This window comes from Halichoeres trimaculatus, unplaced genomic scaffold (assembly GCF_033239565.1).
Source record: "Halichoeres trimaculatus isolate MK-OKI-2021-1 unplaced genomic scaffold, fHalTri1.1 fHalTri1_scaffold_24, whole genome shotgun sequence".
Classification (NCBI taxonomy): Eukaryota; Metazoa; Chordata; class Actinopteri; order Labriformes; family Labridae; genus Halichoeres; species Halichoeres trimaculatus.
In genome coordinates, this window is record NW_027437202.1 from 1,074,468 (window position 1) to 1,087,311 (window position 12,844).

The window sequence follows — 12,844 nt, forward strand, 5'->3', positions numbered from 1 at the left end:
TTAGCTCCTTTCGGAGTCCCCGGCGTGGGCTGCGCCAGCGTCTCACATGTCTTTAAGTCCTCGGACAAATAATGGAAATCTGCGGGGTCGTTAAATCTGATGAGCATCATTTTCTCCCCTCGAGCGCGCCACTCACGTCTCTCTGATTGCCGCCACTTTTAATGAGCCGCTCACGTGCGACGCTGCAAGGAAGTGGAGCAGGTCGCCGGCCCGCGCTGCCTAGGACGAGCTGATGTGGCAGTTTGGACAGCCGTGGTATCTGTTTGATGCGTTTTTTATGTGCCGGTGAATGACCGCTCACATCCCACGGGCGACAGCGCTGTCATCTCCGACACTTAAAGGAAGCGATCATTGTTAAAAGGACTCTGCTTGGACACAATGGTGAAGCCTGTCCTCCAGTTTGGCGGTTACAGTATATGTATGAGTCAGCAGCGTGAAAAGATAAGCCACTGAGGCCCACGCTGAAATAAAAGCACTCCCTGGACAGGTAAAGGAAATAAAAGACTTTTAAATGGATGATTCATTGTGTAGCATTCAACGGAAAAACTTGCAAATGTCCCAGAGTGCTGCTGTTATCTTCTGTGTGTCCTCGCAGCTTCACACACTGTGATTAAGACGCCTCTTAAATCTTTTCTCCGACTTGGTACAAACGCTTTTTCAACAAAGTTAAACATCCCTTTGAATGCGTCCCAAAACGGGGTCAACGTGGGTGCGAAGTGCTCTGAAAAACCAGGAGAAAATCTCTGCTTTTGATTAAAACGTCAGAGCTTTTATTTTACAGCGTGGTGTAAATCAAACAGAGTCGAACGGAGCCAAATGTTGACCGCAGGAATCCACGGAGGGTGGGAGGTTAGCTCTGCGTTTATTGTACAAAATACTGAATGTACTCCTGCGTCGTCTCCCTGAAGACTGCAGCATCTGGGCTGCAGAGCATGTTTCTAGAAATCCTGTATATATTGTTCAGCATTAACAGCGCCTTAAGCTATCAGGCAGCATGCATCCCTTTAACATATCACAGCTGCTGCCTTTTGAACAGTGCTCTCACATTAAACTGGGTGGTCTGTGGATGGATCCCACTCTTGATCATGGTTCAAGTCCTACATAGGACATTTTTGACTTGCATTTATGGTTGAAGTGATAAATTGTGTAATTTGAAGTGATTTTGAGTGCATGCGGTGACTTCCACTACAGAGTCATGTCTGTTTTTCATACAGCAATACCTGGGAGCAGCCAATATCCTCTCTGTTTTGGGTTTCCCCAAAGGTCCCACTTTAAAGTCTCAGAAATTTTCACAGACAAAATTTTTTTCAGGATTGAAGATTGAAAATAAAGGAATGAACTAAATACTATTGTGTGCTCCCACTGCAAAGTGCTAACAACAGAAGTTGTGACTCATTTGCTTGTTACATGTCGAATACTTGAAGAAAAAACAAAATAAAACAAAAATAATGAAAAGAATATTTGAACACTTATTGCCCTTATAAATGTGACAAAGTTTTATCGTATGAACCATTATTACATATATTGTTATATTTATATACTTATTGAATAAATGTAATATTATAATAATGTAAATATAATTGGTGGTCCACTTGCAATATCTTTACAGCCCCACCAGGGGGCTCCTGCCCACAGGTTAGGAATCATTGGCATTGATATTCAAAAAACTTGCATTAAATCTGGTTGTTTAAGCCAAAATTATGCTACAATATACATACCCTAGCTATATTTAAGTTCCTTAGTATAAATTCCTGGTTAACTCCTAGAGATTCCCGAGAGCTTGGCTCTCTTGAATGTCCTGTTTACACTGCAAAAACTGACATGAAAGCAAGTGTTCATCTTATTTTTATGGGAGTTGTCTTGTTAGACTTATTACGATCCAAAAAGCTTAATTAACAAGCCCAAAGGACAAAGATGATGCCTGAATTGCGTAATTTACTTGTTAACTTGTTTTGACACATTACACAATACTTTTATTTACTCTCATGAGCAACTCAAACATCATTGCCTTTAAATACCTTAAGACACAAGACCACAAGACATTTTTTTAGTTTAATCAGGTGAAAGTAGCTCATCCAGATCTTTACTCTTTCTCACCTGCTACACTCTGCCTATGCAAGACACCTGGTGCTCCCAGCTCGGTAAAACCAGATGTAAAACCACTGCTACCCCTCCTCAAACATTTTAAACAATAACAAAGCTGTAAGAGGGCTGTGTCTGACCAAAACAACTTAACATAAACCTAAAAAATCTCAAAAGGTGGGGTGGTGTTCTCTGTTTCTCATTGTGCGGACTCTGATGAGATCATACTTCATATAAGTAAATGTTTCACCGTGACGAAGGTGGGCCATGCATGTGCCTTAAAGTGATACTCCAGTATGGAACGAGTTGGGTCCTATCACAAGGTTTAGGGCAGAAATTACCCCTACAGCAGTGTTTTTGTGCAGCAGAAGCCCAGAGCGCTCGCACCAAACACCCCCTCCCTGCTCCTCTGCTGGTTTCCTCTGCACTCAGATGGGGCCATATTTTACTTGACCAAAAACACAAATAAACCAACTCCCACCGAAAAAATCTAATATCGGTCTGCATTCACGCTTTATTTAGAGAATTTTCAGCGCGTTGCTTTCACACAAAAACACCGCTAAATAAGGCTCTAGTTCTCATCGTGTCTCTTCGTCCTGGCAGACTACCTGTGTTTGTTTATATCTGGCACACCGCGCGCGCTGATACACTAAGGAGCGAGCGTCTCGTAGCCAGCTGTGGCTCTGCAGCGGAGGTAGCACCGTTTTATGACACAATGAGAACTACAGCCCTATTTAGCGGTGTTTTTGTGTGAAAGTCACGCGCTGAAAATTCTCTAAATAAAGCGTGAATGCAGACTGATATCAGATTTTTTTGGTGGGAGTTGGTTTATTTGTGTTTTTGGTCAAGTAAAATATGGCCCCGTCTGAGTGCAGAGGAAACCAGCAGAGGAGCAGGGAGGGGGTGTTTGGTGCGTGCGCTCTGGGCTTCTGCTGCATAAAAACACTGCTTTAGGGGTAATTTCTGCCCTAAACCTTGTGATAGGACCCAACTTGTTCCATCGCGGAAAATCACTTTAAGTCTGACTCATATTGGAGAAGTGTGGCCATGCTGGCCCGCTTGGGAATGGCGCTCTAAATCTCTAGCCAGACCTAGCTCTGAGTAAGTGCTTAGCACTGATAACTGAATGTTGTTGAATGTTGAACGACATTGTTGACGTTGATTTTTAGTTGTGGTGAGGTGTTGCTTCACTATTTCAAATGGAAAAAAATAAAATGAAAAATTGCACTTCTTCTGGCACTAGATGGCAGCACCTGCTGCCATGTAACTTGATACACTTTGTCTCACAAACCAAGGTTTCTCCTCCCTTTAAATTCTTGCTTGTGTTGTGCATTGCTTTGAACAAAAGCGTCTGCTAAATGAAATTTATGAAAGTTATGTAAACACTTGTTTTGACTCCTGTTTTTGCAGCGTACTTTGAGTCATGTGACCATCTTGATCTGAGTTAACTCAATTTGCCTGGAGATGTTTCTACAGTTGTTTTCCCCTCTTCCCTTCTGAAATTACACAACTTCTTTTATTTTAAATAAAGCGCCCAGAATGATTGGAAAACCATTTAAGTGTGTTTTTAATAAGAGTTCACAGAGCACCCAAACTTTTTTGGAATTGCACTTGTAGCTCAAATCTGCTGGAAAACCAGATTAAACGGGAACAGCTCAGACGAAAGCCCTTTTAGCAAAGAACACAGGAGCAGGCAGAGTGGGAGACGAGCCAGAAATTAGAGCAACACTGGGACTAATAACGGAGAACAGAACGGCAGAAGACAGAGGAGGAGAGTCAGACAGCAGCGAGGCTGCAGCTCAACGTCACATCTTGTGCAAACACAAAGGTGCGTTGGATAATCGCTGCATGAAAAGAGAGTCTAACGGCTGCTTCAGTTGATTAAAAGTGGAGCATGTGATCACCCTGATTGATCATCAGGGCTTTAACGCTGATCTGTCTGCAGCCTTTTTGGCCTGAATCCACCCCAAATCACAATAAAACCCTCACTCACAGCTGTTCCTGCCTGAGGAGTGAGGACCTCCAATATGGCTTCCAGGGCTGCTTCATTACATCACTCCACCGTCTGTATCAGCAGCTCCCAGCGCTCAAATCACTCCCACTCTGGCCTCCTAACGAGCCACATATGGGACGCAAAGTGAGCACGATTAACCGCGATTAACACTTCCACACAAGCTTGGATTCAGCTTTAAACAAACCAACGTGACCCGAACTGGCCCCAAAAAGGAAGTGACTGCTCCTCCACAAGCAATTTCCCAAGAGTCTAAGTGCTCAGAGTGCAGCGAGGAGGCCAGAGACAGCTCCAGTGAGTGTGTCTCCCCCTTTGAGGAGCCGTGCTGACCGTTGTGAAGTAGAGTGTGTCCTCATTGGTGCTTATTAGTTCCACTGGAAAGAGCCGGAGCAGGGGGCTGGTGTTGGATTTGGCAGAATGGAAAGAAAGGAGGGAGGCCATTAGATTGAACTTGGGTACATAAAAGTAAAGTGCAAGAAACAAAAATATACCACAATATATTTTTCTTATGTGCCACCAGAAACTGGATTTGGAATGTTAAAAAACTCAGTTTTTCATCATTATAGGCCCCATGAAGAGTTTCTGAGTGAATTTCACAAAGTCTCCCCTCACACTTTAAAATGAGATTATCAGCACTAACATAGATTATTCCTAAATGGTATTTCTCAACTTCCTGATCGGGTCGAGCAGGACTGGTTTGATTTACGGCATGTCCAAGTCTCTATGACAACACCACGCTGACTGTAGTAGTTTAGCAGAGAGAAGAGAAATCTGTGTTTTTCTCTGCTGAAAATGATTTCTGTGATTAATTTTGTAGTGATGGTAGACACTGGAGCCTAACTGTCAGACAGAAAAAGGACACAAGGGCAGAAGAAAGGTAGACAAGAGAGAGATAGAGCACGAGCTTATAGCGAAAACACACCGAAAGGCTAAAAACAATATACACAGGCTAAAACAAGGCTAAAAGATACAACATGGGCTAAAGGCTTAAATGCAAGCTGAAGGCTAAAACATGGGCAAAAGGCTATAACACGAGCCAAAGGCTAAAGGCTAGAGGCTTAAACACGAGCTACAGACTCAACGCAGCTAAAATTGAAAAACAATACATACAGTCTTAAGTAAGACTAAAGGCCAAAGCATGGGCTTAAGGTTAAAACACAAGCTTAAACTTGAGATTAAGGCTTAAACACAAGCTAAAGCTAAAACATGAGCTAAAGACTAAAAAATAGGCTTACGGTTACAACATGGGCGGAGACCTTTAACATGAGCTAAAGCTAAAAGCTATAACACAAGCTAAAGGCTTTAACATGGGCTTAAGGCTAAAACATGAGCTAAAGAATAAAACATAAGTTGAAGGCTAAAACACAAGCTAAAGGATAGAACACAAGCTAGAGGCAAAAACATGAGAAACTGGATTAAGGCTTAAACACAAGCTAAAAGCTAAAACATGAGCTAAAGACGTAAACATAGGCTTACGGTTACAACATGGGCTAAGACCTTTAACATGAGCTAAAGGCTACAAAACAAGCTAAAAGCTATAACACAAGCTAAAGGCTTTAACATGGGCTTAAGGCTAAAACATGAGCTAAAGGATAGAACACAAGCTAAAGGCTACAAACAATACACACAGGGTAAAACACAGCAAAAGTTTACAAGCGAGGCTTAAGGCTAAAACAGGCTAAAGACTAACACAGGCTAAAGGCTAAAATACAAGCTGAAGGCTATAACACAATCTAGAGGCAAAAACATGAGATAAAGGCTATTACACAGGCTGACGTCTAAAATGTTAGCTAAAGGCTAAAACATAGGGTCAAGGTTAAAACACATAAAGGCTATTATACAAGCTTAAGGCTAAAACACAGGCTAAAAGCTATGGCATGAGCTTAAGGCTTAAACAGGGTCTAGAGGCTAATCTTATAGCTACAGGCTAAAACAGAAGCTTAAGGTTAGAACACAAGCAAGATGCTAAAACACAGGCTAATATGTTTGTGCTAACGCTTAACGTTACACGTTTCGGACACGTCTCAGAGCACCTGGCTGAGAGTAGAGCTAAATATAGCCGGCTACTAAACTATGGTACAAACTGACAAAGTTAGCTTGTTGTCATGTTTCAAAGTGTAGCTCTGCTTAACTGTTGTTAAATACCCTACCACCTGGCCTTGTATCTGGTAAAAAGTTGTCTTGAACAAAGAAAAAAGTAAAGGTAAAAACAAATTTGAACTCCATTCTGCCTAATTAAAACAGATCCTCCTCACAGTCTCTTTAAATTGAATTTTAGATAATCAGATTCAGTTTCTCGTGGCATCAATTTTAGCCCGTAGGTGAGGTTGACTCATGTCAGTTTTAGAACCCTGGAATAGCCTCAGGATCCCAAAAGAAGGAGCTGCCTGTTTGAATTAAACCACAAACTTACGTAAGAGTTTTGTCCAAACAGGAGCATGAGTAATTTACCAGGCTGTGTTTTGGATTATTATATATATATAAAAAAACAAAATCACTAGGAGATCCCGAAAACAGAAGAAGCTGAGCACAAAGCAGCGAGTCGGGATCTGACAGTGGATACCTGGAGGTCTTCTGTGAGTGTTGGGATCAGTTTGCATCAAAAGCTCAGGAGGTCATTGCCGGCTCAGGACGGGGAGGGGTTGTTTTTCTTTCTTTCTCACATGGAATGGGATGAAAAAGAAGCTGACGGTAACTGAAGATGCTACTGAGGCTGCTGCAACATTCAGCTGACCCCGCTCTTTGAAGGAAGTGTTTGAAGAGCTGAGTTTCCGTCCTACATTCCGCCGCTACATTCCACCTTAAGCTTTCTAAGTGAACACTAAAGCTGGGGCGGCAGAGTGTCAAGGTTTGTCTGTTGTGTTCCACTTTAGGGAGGCTTCACCCCCACCTACTGGTCTGGCATGCACTCTGCGCTTCATTTCCACTGTAATCGCCTGTCTACCCCCGCTCTAAACCTCTGTATACACCCCTGCCACTTTCTTTCCCAGAGTACAAACAACCCGAAAGCCTTCCAGGGAGAGCTGTCTGAAAATGTGCACCGCACTTCCCCCCCGTATTGAAATGATCTGATCACATCTGGCTCCCGATCTGTGACGGACAGCTTTCCACTCTGCCTCCGAGTGCAGCTGCTCACAAGCAGCTGGTCCCTCAAAGGATCCAGAAAATAAAACACACACACACACACACACAAAAAAGGGTCAAAGCTCCTCTCTTTGCTTTCAATGAAATACTGTAAATGTTGAGGGAATCAGGAGAAGTCTTTCAGGCTGCAGAGGAAGCTCTCCACCTTCACGCGGTGAAACGGTGAAAACGAGAGACGAGGGAGGATGGGAGTCAGCAGGAGCTGCCTGAAGACGGCTGATGTGGAGCTCCTAACGAGAGCCCCTGCAGGCTGGGAGCCTCTGGCGATGCTTCAAGGTGACTCAATTTATCCTCAAGTGCTGTACATGAGGGCCACCTTGAAGATGTAAATAATAGACGGAGCGCAAAGACAGAAGATCTTCATATTTCAACAGAACAAGCCGAGGAGTTCAGTCTTCAGGCTGGGGAACATTTGATCGTGATTCCTTTAAATCACTTTGATTAACCTTGTGGTGAAAACCCGCAGCTTTAAAATGATAGATGACGCTGTGTGTGCTTTCAGCGCTTATCTCCAGAGGTTGTTCCTTTTTTTAATAGATCTCGAGAAACAATTCAAAACGTGTGACCTTCAAGAGGCCGGGTACACCTTTGTTGTTCCAAAGAACACAGCGAACACACCGCTGGGTGCTCCTTTTTCTGAGCTGGTGAGGAGAAAACTCTGGTATCATCACATTTAGCAATCGGCGACCTCGAGTCGACCCCAATTCTCACTGAGGTTGTTGTTCTCGTCGAGCGAGTTTCACCTCGGGTGAATGTTCTTATATGCTGACGTGCATCCAATTCGAGATACTGTATTGTCTTATTATCTTTTTGTTTGAGTGTGTTTTGTACAATTTGCTCTGCGCTGATACAGTGGGGCAAAAAAGGATTTAGTCAGCCACTGATTTTGCAAGTTCTCCCACTCTGAAAGATGAGAAAGGTCTGTGATTTTCTGAATTTATTTGTAGACCATTGTGGAAAATACGTATTTGGTCAATAACAAAAGTTCAACTCAGTCCTTTGTAACATAACCCTCGTTGGCAATGACAGAGGTCAAACGTTCCCTGTAAGTCTTCCCCAGGTTTGCACACTGTAGCTGGTGTTTTGGCCCATCCCTCCATGCAGATCTCCTCTAGAGCAGTGATGTTGTGGGGCCATCGCTAGGCAACAGACTTTCAGCTCCTTCCACAAGTTTTCTCTGGGGTTGGGGTCTGGAGACCGGCAAGGCCACTCCAGGACCTTGAAATGCTTCGTTGTCCGAGTGGTGTGTTTAGGATCATTGTCCTGCTGGGAGACCCAGCCATGTTCATCTTCAACGCTCTCACTGATGGAAAGAGGTTTTGGCTTCAAATCTCACCATACATGGCCCAGTTCATTCTTCCCTGAACACGGATCAGTCCTGTCCCCATTGCTGAACAACAGCCCCAAAGCCTGAGGTTTGCACCGCCATGCTTCACAGTATGTATGAAGTTCTTGTGATGAAGTCAGCATTCTTCTTCCTCCAAATCCAAAACCAATCTTCTTCTGGATCATCCATTGCGCTCTGGCAAACTTCAGACAAGTCTGGACATGTCCTGGCTTAAGCAGGGGACACGCCTGGCACTGCAGGGTTTGAGTGTGTCACTGATGGTAGCCTCACCTTCTCATGATCATTTGGACCCCAAGGGATGAGATCTTGCGTGGGGCTCCAGATGGAGGGAGATTATCAATGGTCTTGTATGTCTCCTGTTTTCTTCCAGTTGCTCCCATGGTTGATTTATTCACACCAACTTACTTGCCTGTTGTAGATTCACTCTTCCCAGCCTGGTGCAGGTCTACAGTTTTCTTCCTGGTGTCCTTTGATCTTGGCCGTGGTTGAGTTTGGAGTCTGTTTGAGGCTGTGGACAGGTGTTATTTATACAGATAACCAGACTCTAGGTTCGACTCCTGGCTGGCTCGTCACTTAATGACCTATCTTTTCTTAAATGAGGATCACTCCTGGTCCTCCTGACTGACTGCGTACTAACTTTGTGGTCTAAAGTCCTAATGCTGGCTCGAAGAAGACACAGAGTTTAATGAGTTTAACACTTTATTCAAAGCAAGCAAATTTGAATAATGGAGTCGACACAATGATGTCTCACGATCAAAACCCCAAAAACCCAGTTTGCAGTCTCTGCCTTTTATATCCCTGGGGTGTGTGCATGGATAACAGACTCTCTGTCCCTGGGCTTCTGTATTATTCTTAGACTCTCTGAGTGAGCAGATCTTGGTCAAAAGCTGAAAGCATTAAATCTATCAGTCCTGGTATTCTCAAGTTGGCAGTCAGGCTTGAGGTGTCCAAGGGGCAAAGGTTAGCTCCTGCTCTGGCTCCTGCTCACGCTGCATGTTGCCAGGTGATATTAATACAGGTAACAAGTGGAGGACAGAAGAGCTTCTTAAAGAAGAAGTTACAGGTCTGTGAGGGAGAAATCTTGCTTTTTGTGGGTGATCAAATACTTATTTTCCACCATGATTTATAAATAAATTCTGTAGAAATCCCTTGCAGCATCATATTTTGAAGCATCCATAGAAAGAAAAGTCAGGTCATTACCGGCCTCCCTCCTCACTGTTCATCACGCACAGTGTACTGCTTAAGCACATCACAGAGGATGTGCCGTGTGTGCGTGCAGGGTAGGGGCGTGAGCCGAGGAATGTTATATATATAAAGCAGCACTGAATAGACAGCTGGCTGACAGCTCCCCCACATCAAGGCGCCGGCTCCAATCTGCAGCTCCAAATGAGCTATCTGCGCCTGGTGGCCCTGCCGTGTTCAGCAAGAGGTGGGAGAGAAAGAGCTGAGTTTGGTGTTAGTGCTGACAGCTCCCTGGATGGGTTAAAGCGATGTTAAAGGAGTTTTTGGGAGCTTTGATCATGATGAAATGGTATCTTAAGGGGCCAGAACCTGAGAGTAATTGCTGATTGAAAAATTGATTATTGGAGGACTGGGAGTAATGTCTCTCTGGGGTTTTTAACAATGACATCATTCAGCTGCTAAATGGAAAGAGCACACGTCTCCAGCCTTCAAGAGATTCTGCACTCCAAGCAAAATATGCTTTTCTTGAACTTTCCAAGGGTTGGGGTGTAATTATGGGCTGGGACTGGCCCTCAGGCTGTTTTCGCCACAGGTTATCTCACACCTTGGGCCATCACAAGATCATAACACCCACCTTCAGCTCAGGGTGTTTCATCTTGGGGATTTTGAAGCAGAGGTTTGGAAACTGCTTCAGGTAATTTAATGTGGACGTAGCGTTTAGCTGCTTCTGCGTTTTAAATCTTAAAGAGAAATATTGAGAACAAATAGCGCTTTGTTTGGGTGGAATGAGCCCCTCTTTATACTAATAAGCTTCACTGCAAAACATGTGTCGAAGTGGTTAGACAAGTACGAAGAGAAGCCTGGAGGAAGAGAGTGATTTTGAGGAATGATCCAACTCTTAGGGCCAGATATTTGGAGTGAACGACGGGAGTTCACTCCTAATTGGACGGTAAAATCTGGATGCATTTTTTATGTCAAAAACAGTTTAAAGGTTGAGTATGAAGGCATTATCTTAAAATGCTACCAGTTTGTTGCTTATTTCTTCTTTATTTATATGTGATTCTTAAAGCTTCTGTAAATGGTTATAAATTATAATTATTTATTTTTTATTATTATATATCATTTAATATCATATATTATATATTTTTTTATAATATTATATATTTTTTATTATTACAAATTATATACGCACAATTAGAGAGACCAACTAAGATGGTTCATTTTTTGTATATTATTTTACCTTTTTTTTTTACGCAGTTTTCCATGTTAAGTAAGTTGAGCATATATAAACAAAGATATATAATTAATAAATATTTGATGTAGTGTATGTTTTCGTTTTTACATTGGACAACTGTCTTTTATTTTATGTTTATTTTTTGTAATGAATAAATTTAGGCAACAAAAACTTATAAGAGCCACCCAAGAACTTTAGAGAACTGAGCCGAAATAAACAACTCACTTAAAAGTGACGATAGTTCCATGACTAATAAACAGACCAGTGATGGGAAGTTCAGCTCTTTTCTGAGAGCTGACTCTTTCGACTCCCAAACAGCTCCTAATTTAGTGTTACCTGTAGCTTCGAATTTTAGCCCAACCTGGAAAAAATGAAAGAATGAACGATATGTGTGGTGATTAACACCTTTGCCTCATAATAGCCTCATGTTTTTGTATTTGTTCTGCATCCAGATGCTGCTTCATTTGCTGGTTTCACACACATTGTTTTTGCAACGCACTCTCCTCCTTACCCCTGCCTGCCATCTCACTCACTGAATGGGGTCAAGACGCTTTACCTGACAGTGTCCCCTCTCTGCTATCACTTGATGGTGTGATTCACTATGAGGCGTTTGCACAGGATAGTTACAGCTCTGGATAATCGCCTCTTGGATGAGCTGTTCCGCTCGGGCCTCTGCATTTGAATATGCTAATGAAGCCACCAGAGGAGGAGGAGGGCTGCGCTCTAATAAGGGCGGTAATCGATAAGGCAATTGAAGCCAAACAGTGGAGTTAATCTCTTGTTCCACGTCTGACACAGGTAATGAGTTGGCGGTATCCAAGAGACGGGTGTAATGGATGGATTTACCAAACATTTAAAATGAGAAACTAATTAGCCGCTGGCTGTTTCTTTTTTCTGCCGCAGTGTAATTGCTGTGCAGAGCGGTGCAATTAGGAAAGCGCCATGCTTATATGTCAGTGAAAGGGCAATGTGTGCTATTTGAAAAGGAACGCCCTGCGTGTCAGTGTCACGGGGAGCAAATAGATATTAATGGTTGGTGGGTGTCTGCTGTGGAAGCGTGAGACAGTGTTCGTATGGAGCTTCTTTATTGTTCAGATTGGGTTCCTGCTTGTGCCACCCATGTCTTCTTGGCTCCCTAAAGCTGAGACACAGCCTGGGATCCCTGCCAGGGTGTGTTCTCTGTAATCTGATTGGCTCAGATCCATGTGTGACAGAGACTGGGTTGCATGTAGAAACTACTGTAACACGTATATTTCACATCTTCTGACTGCTTCGCTCTTTTCCTCATTAATAATCGCACAGTAAGCTCAGCTGTGTCTTCTTCCTGATTATGTCCATCCAAGCTTGATGCAAGAACAAATCAACCGCCCTGGGGGCATGCTTTGAGTTTCTTTATGCTGAAATAAATTAATCGGCGAGAGGAGAATGAAACAAAACGACATTTTTCACCATTTATGTGACAACTCTTTAAGCGGGATTTAACAGAAGACAATAACAACTCTTCCCTTGTGGAAATGGTTTTACAGAGAATAAATCTCGATGCCGCCGGGACTCGGCTCTGTGTGGGTTGACAGAGGCTAAAGGTCCCATTGTGGCACGTTAAAAGCCAGGTTAATGCTTTCTGTGCATAATCTGAAAGCGCTCCATCTCCCCTCGCTTGTGTAACATCTTTTATTTCTTGAGTGGCAGCTCACCCCTGCTGTTTTTTTCTCCTCCAGCTGCTGCTGCTTCACACTCCAGTCGCAGCAATAAGCATGTCCTGTCTTGCTGCATCAGGAAGTTTCAACACTCAGAGTGCATCCTCATTGACTGCTGCATTGATTCTGAACAAGCATCACCGTAC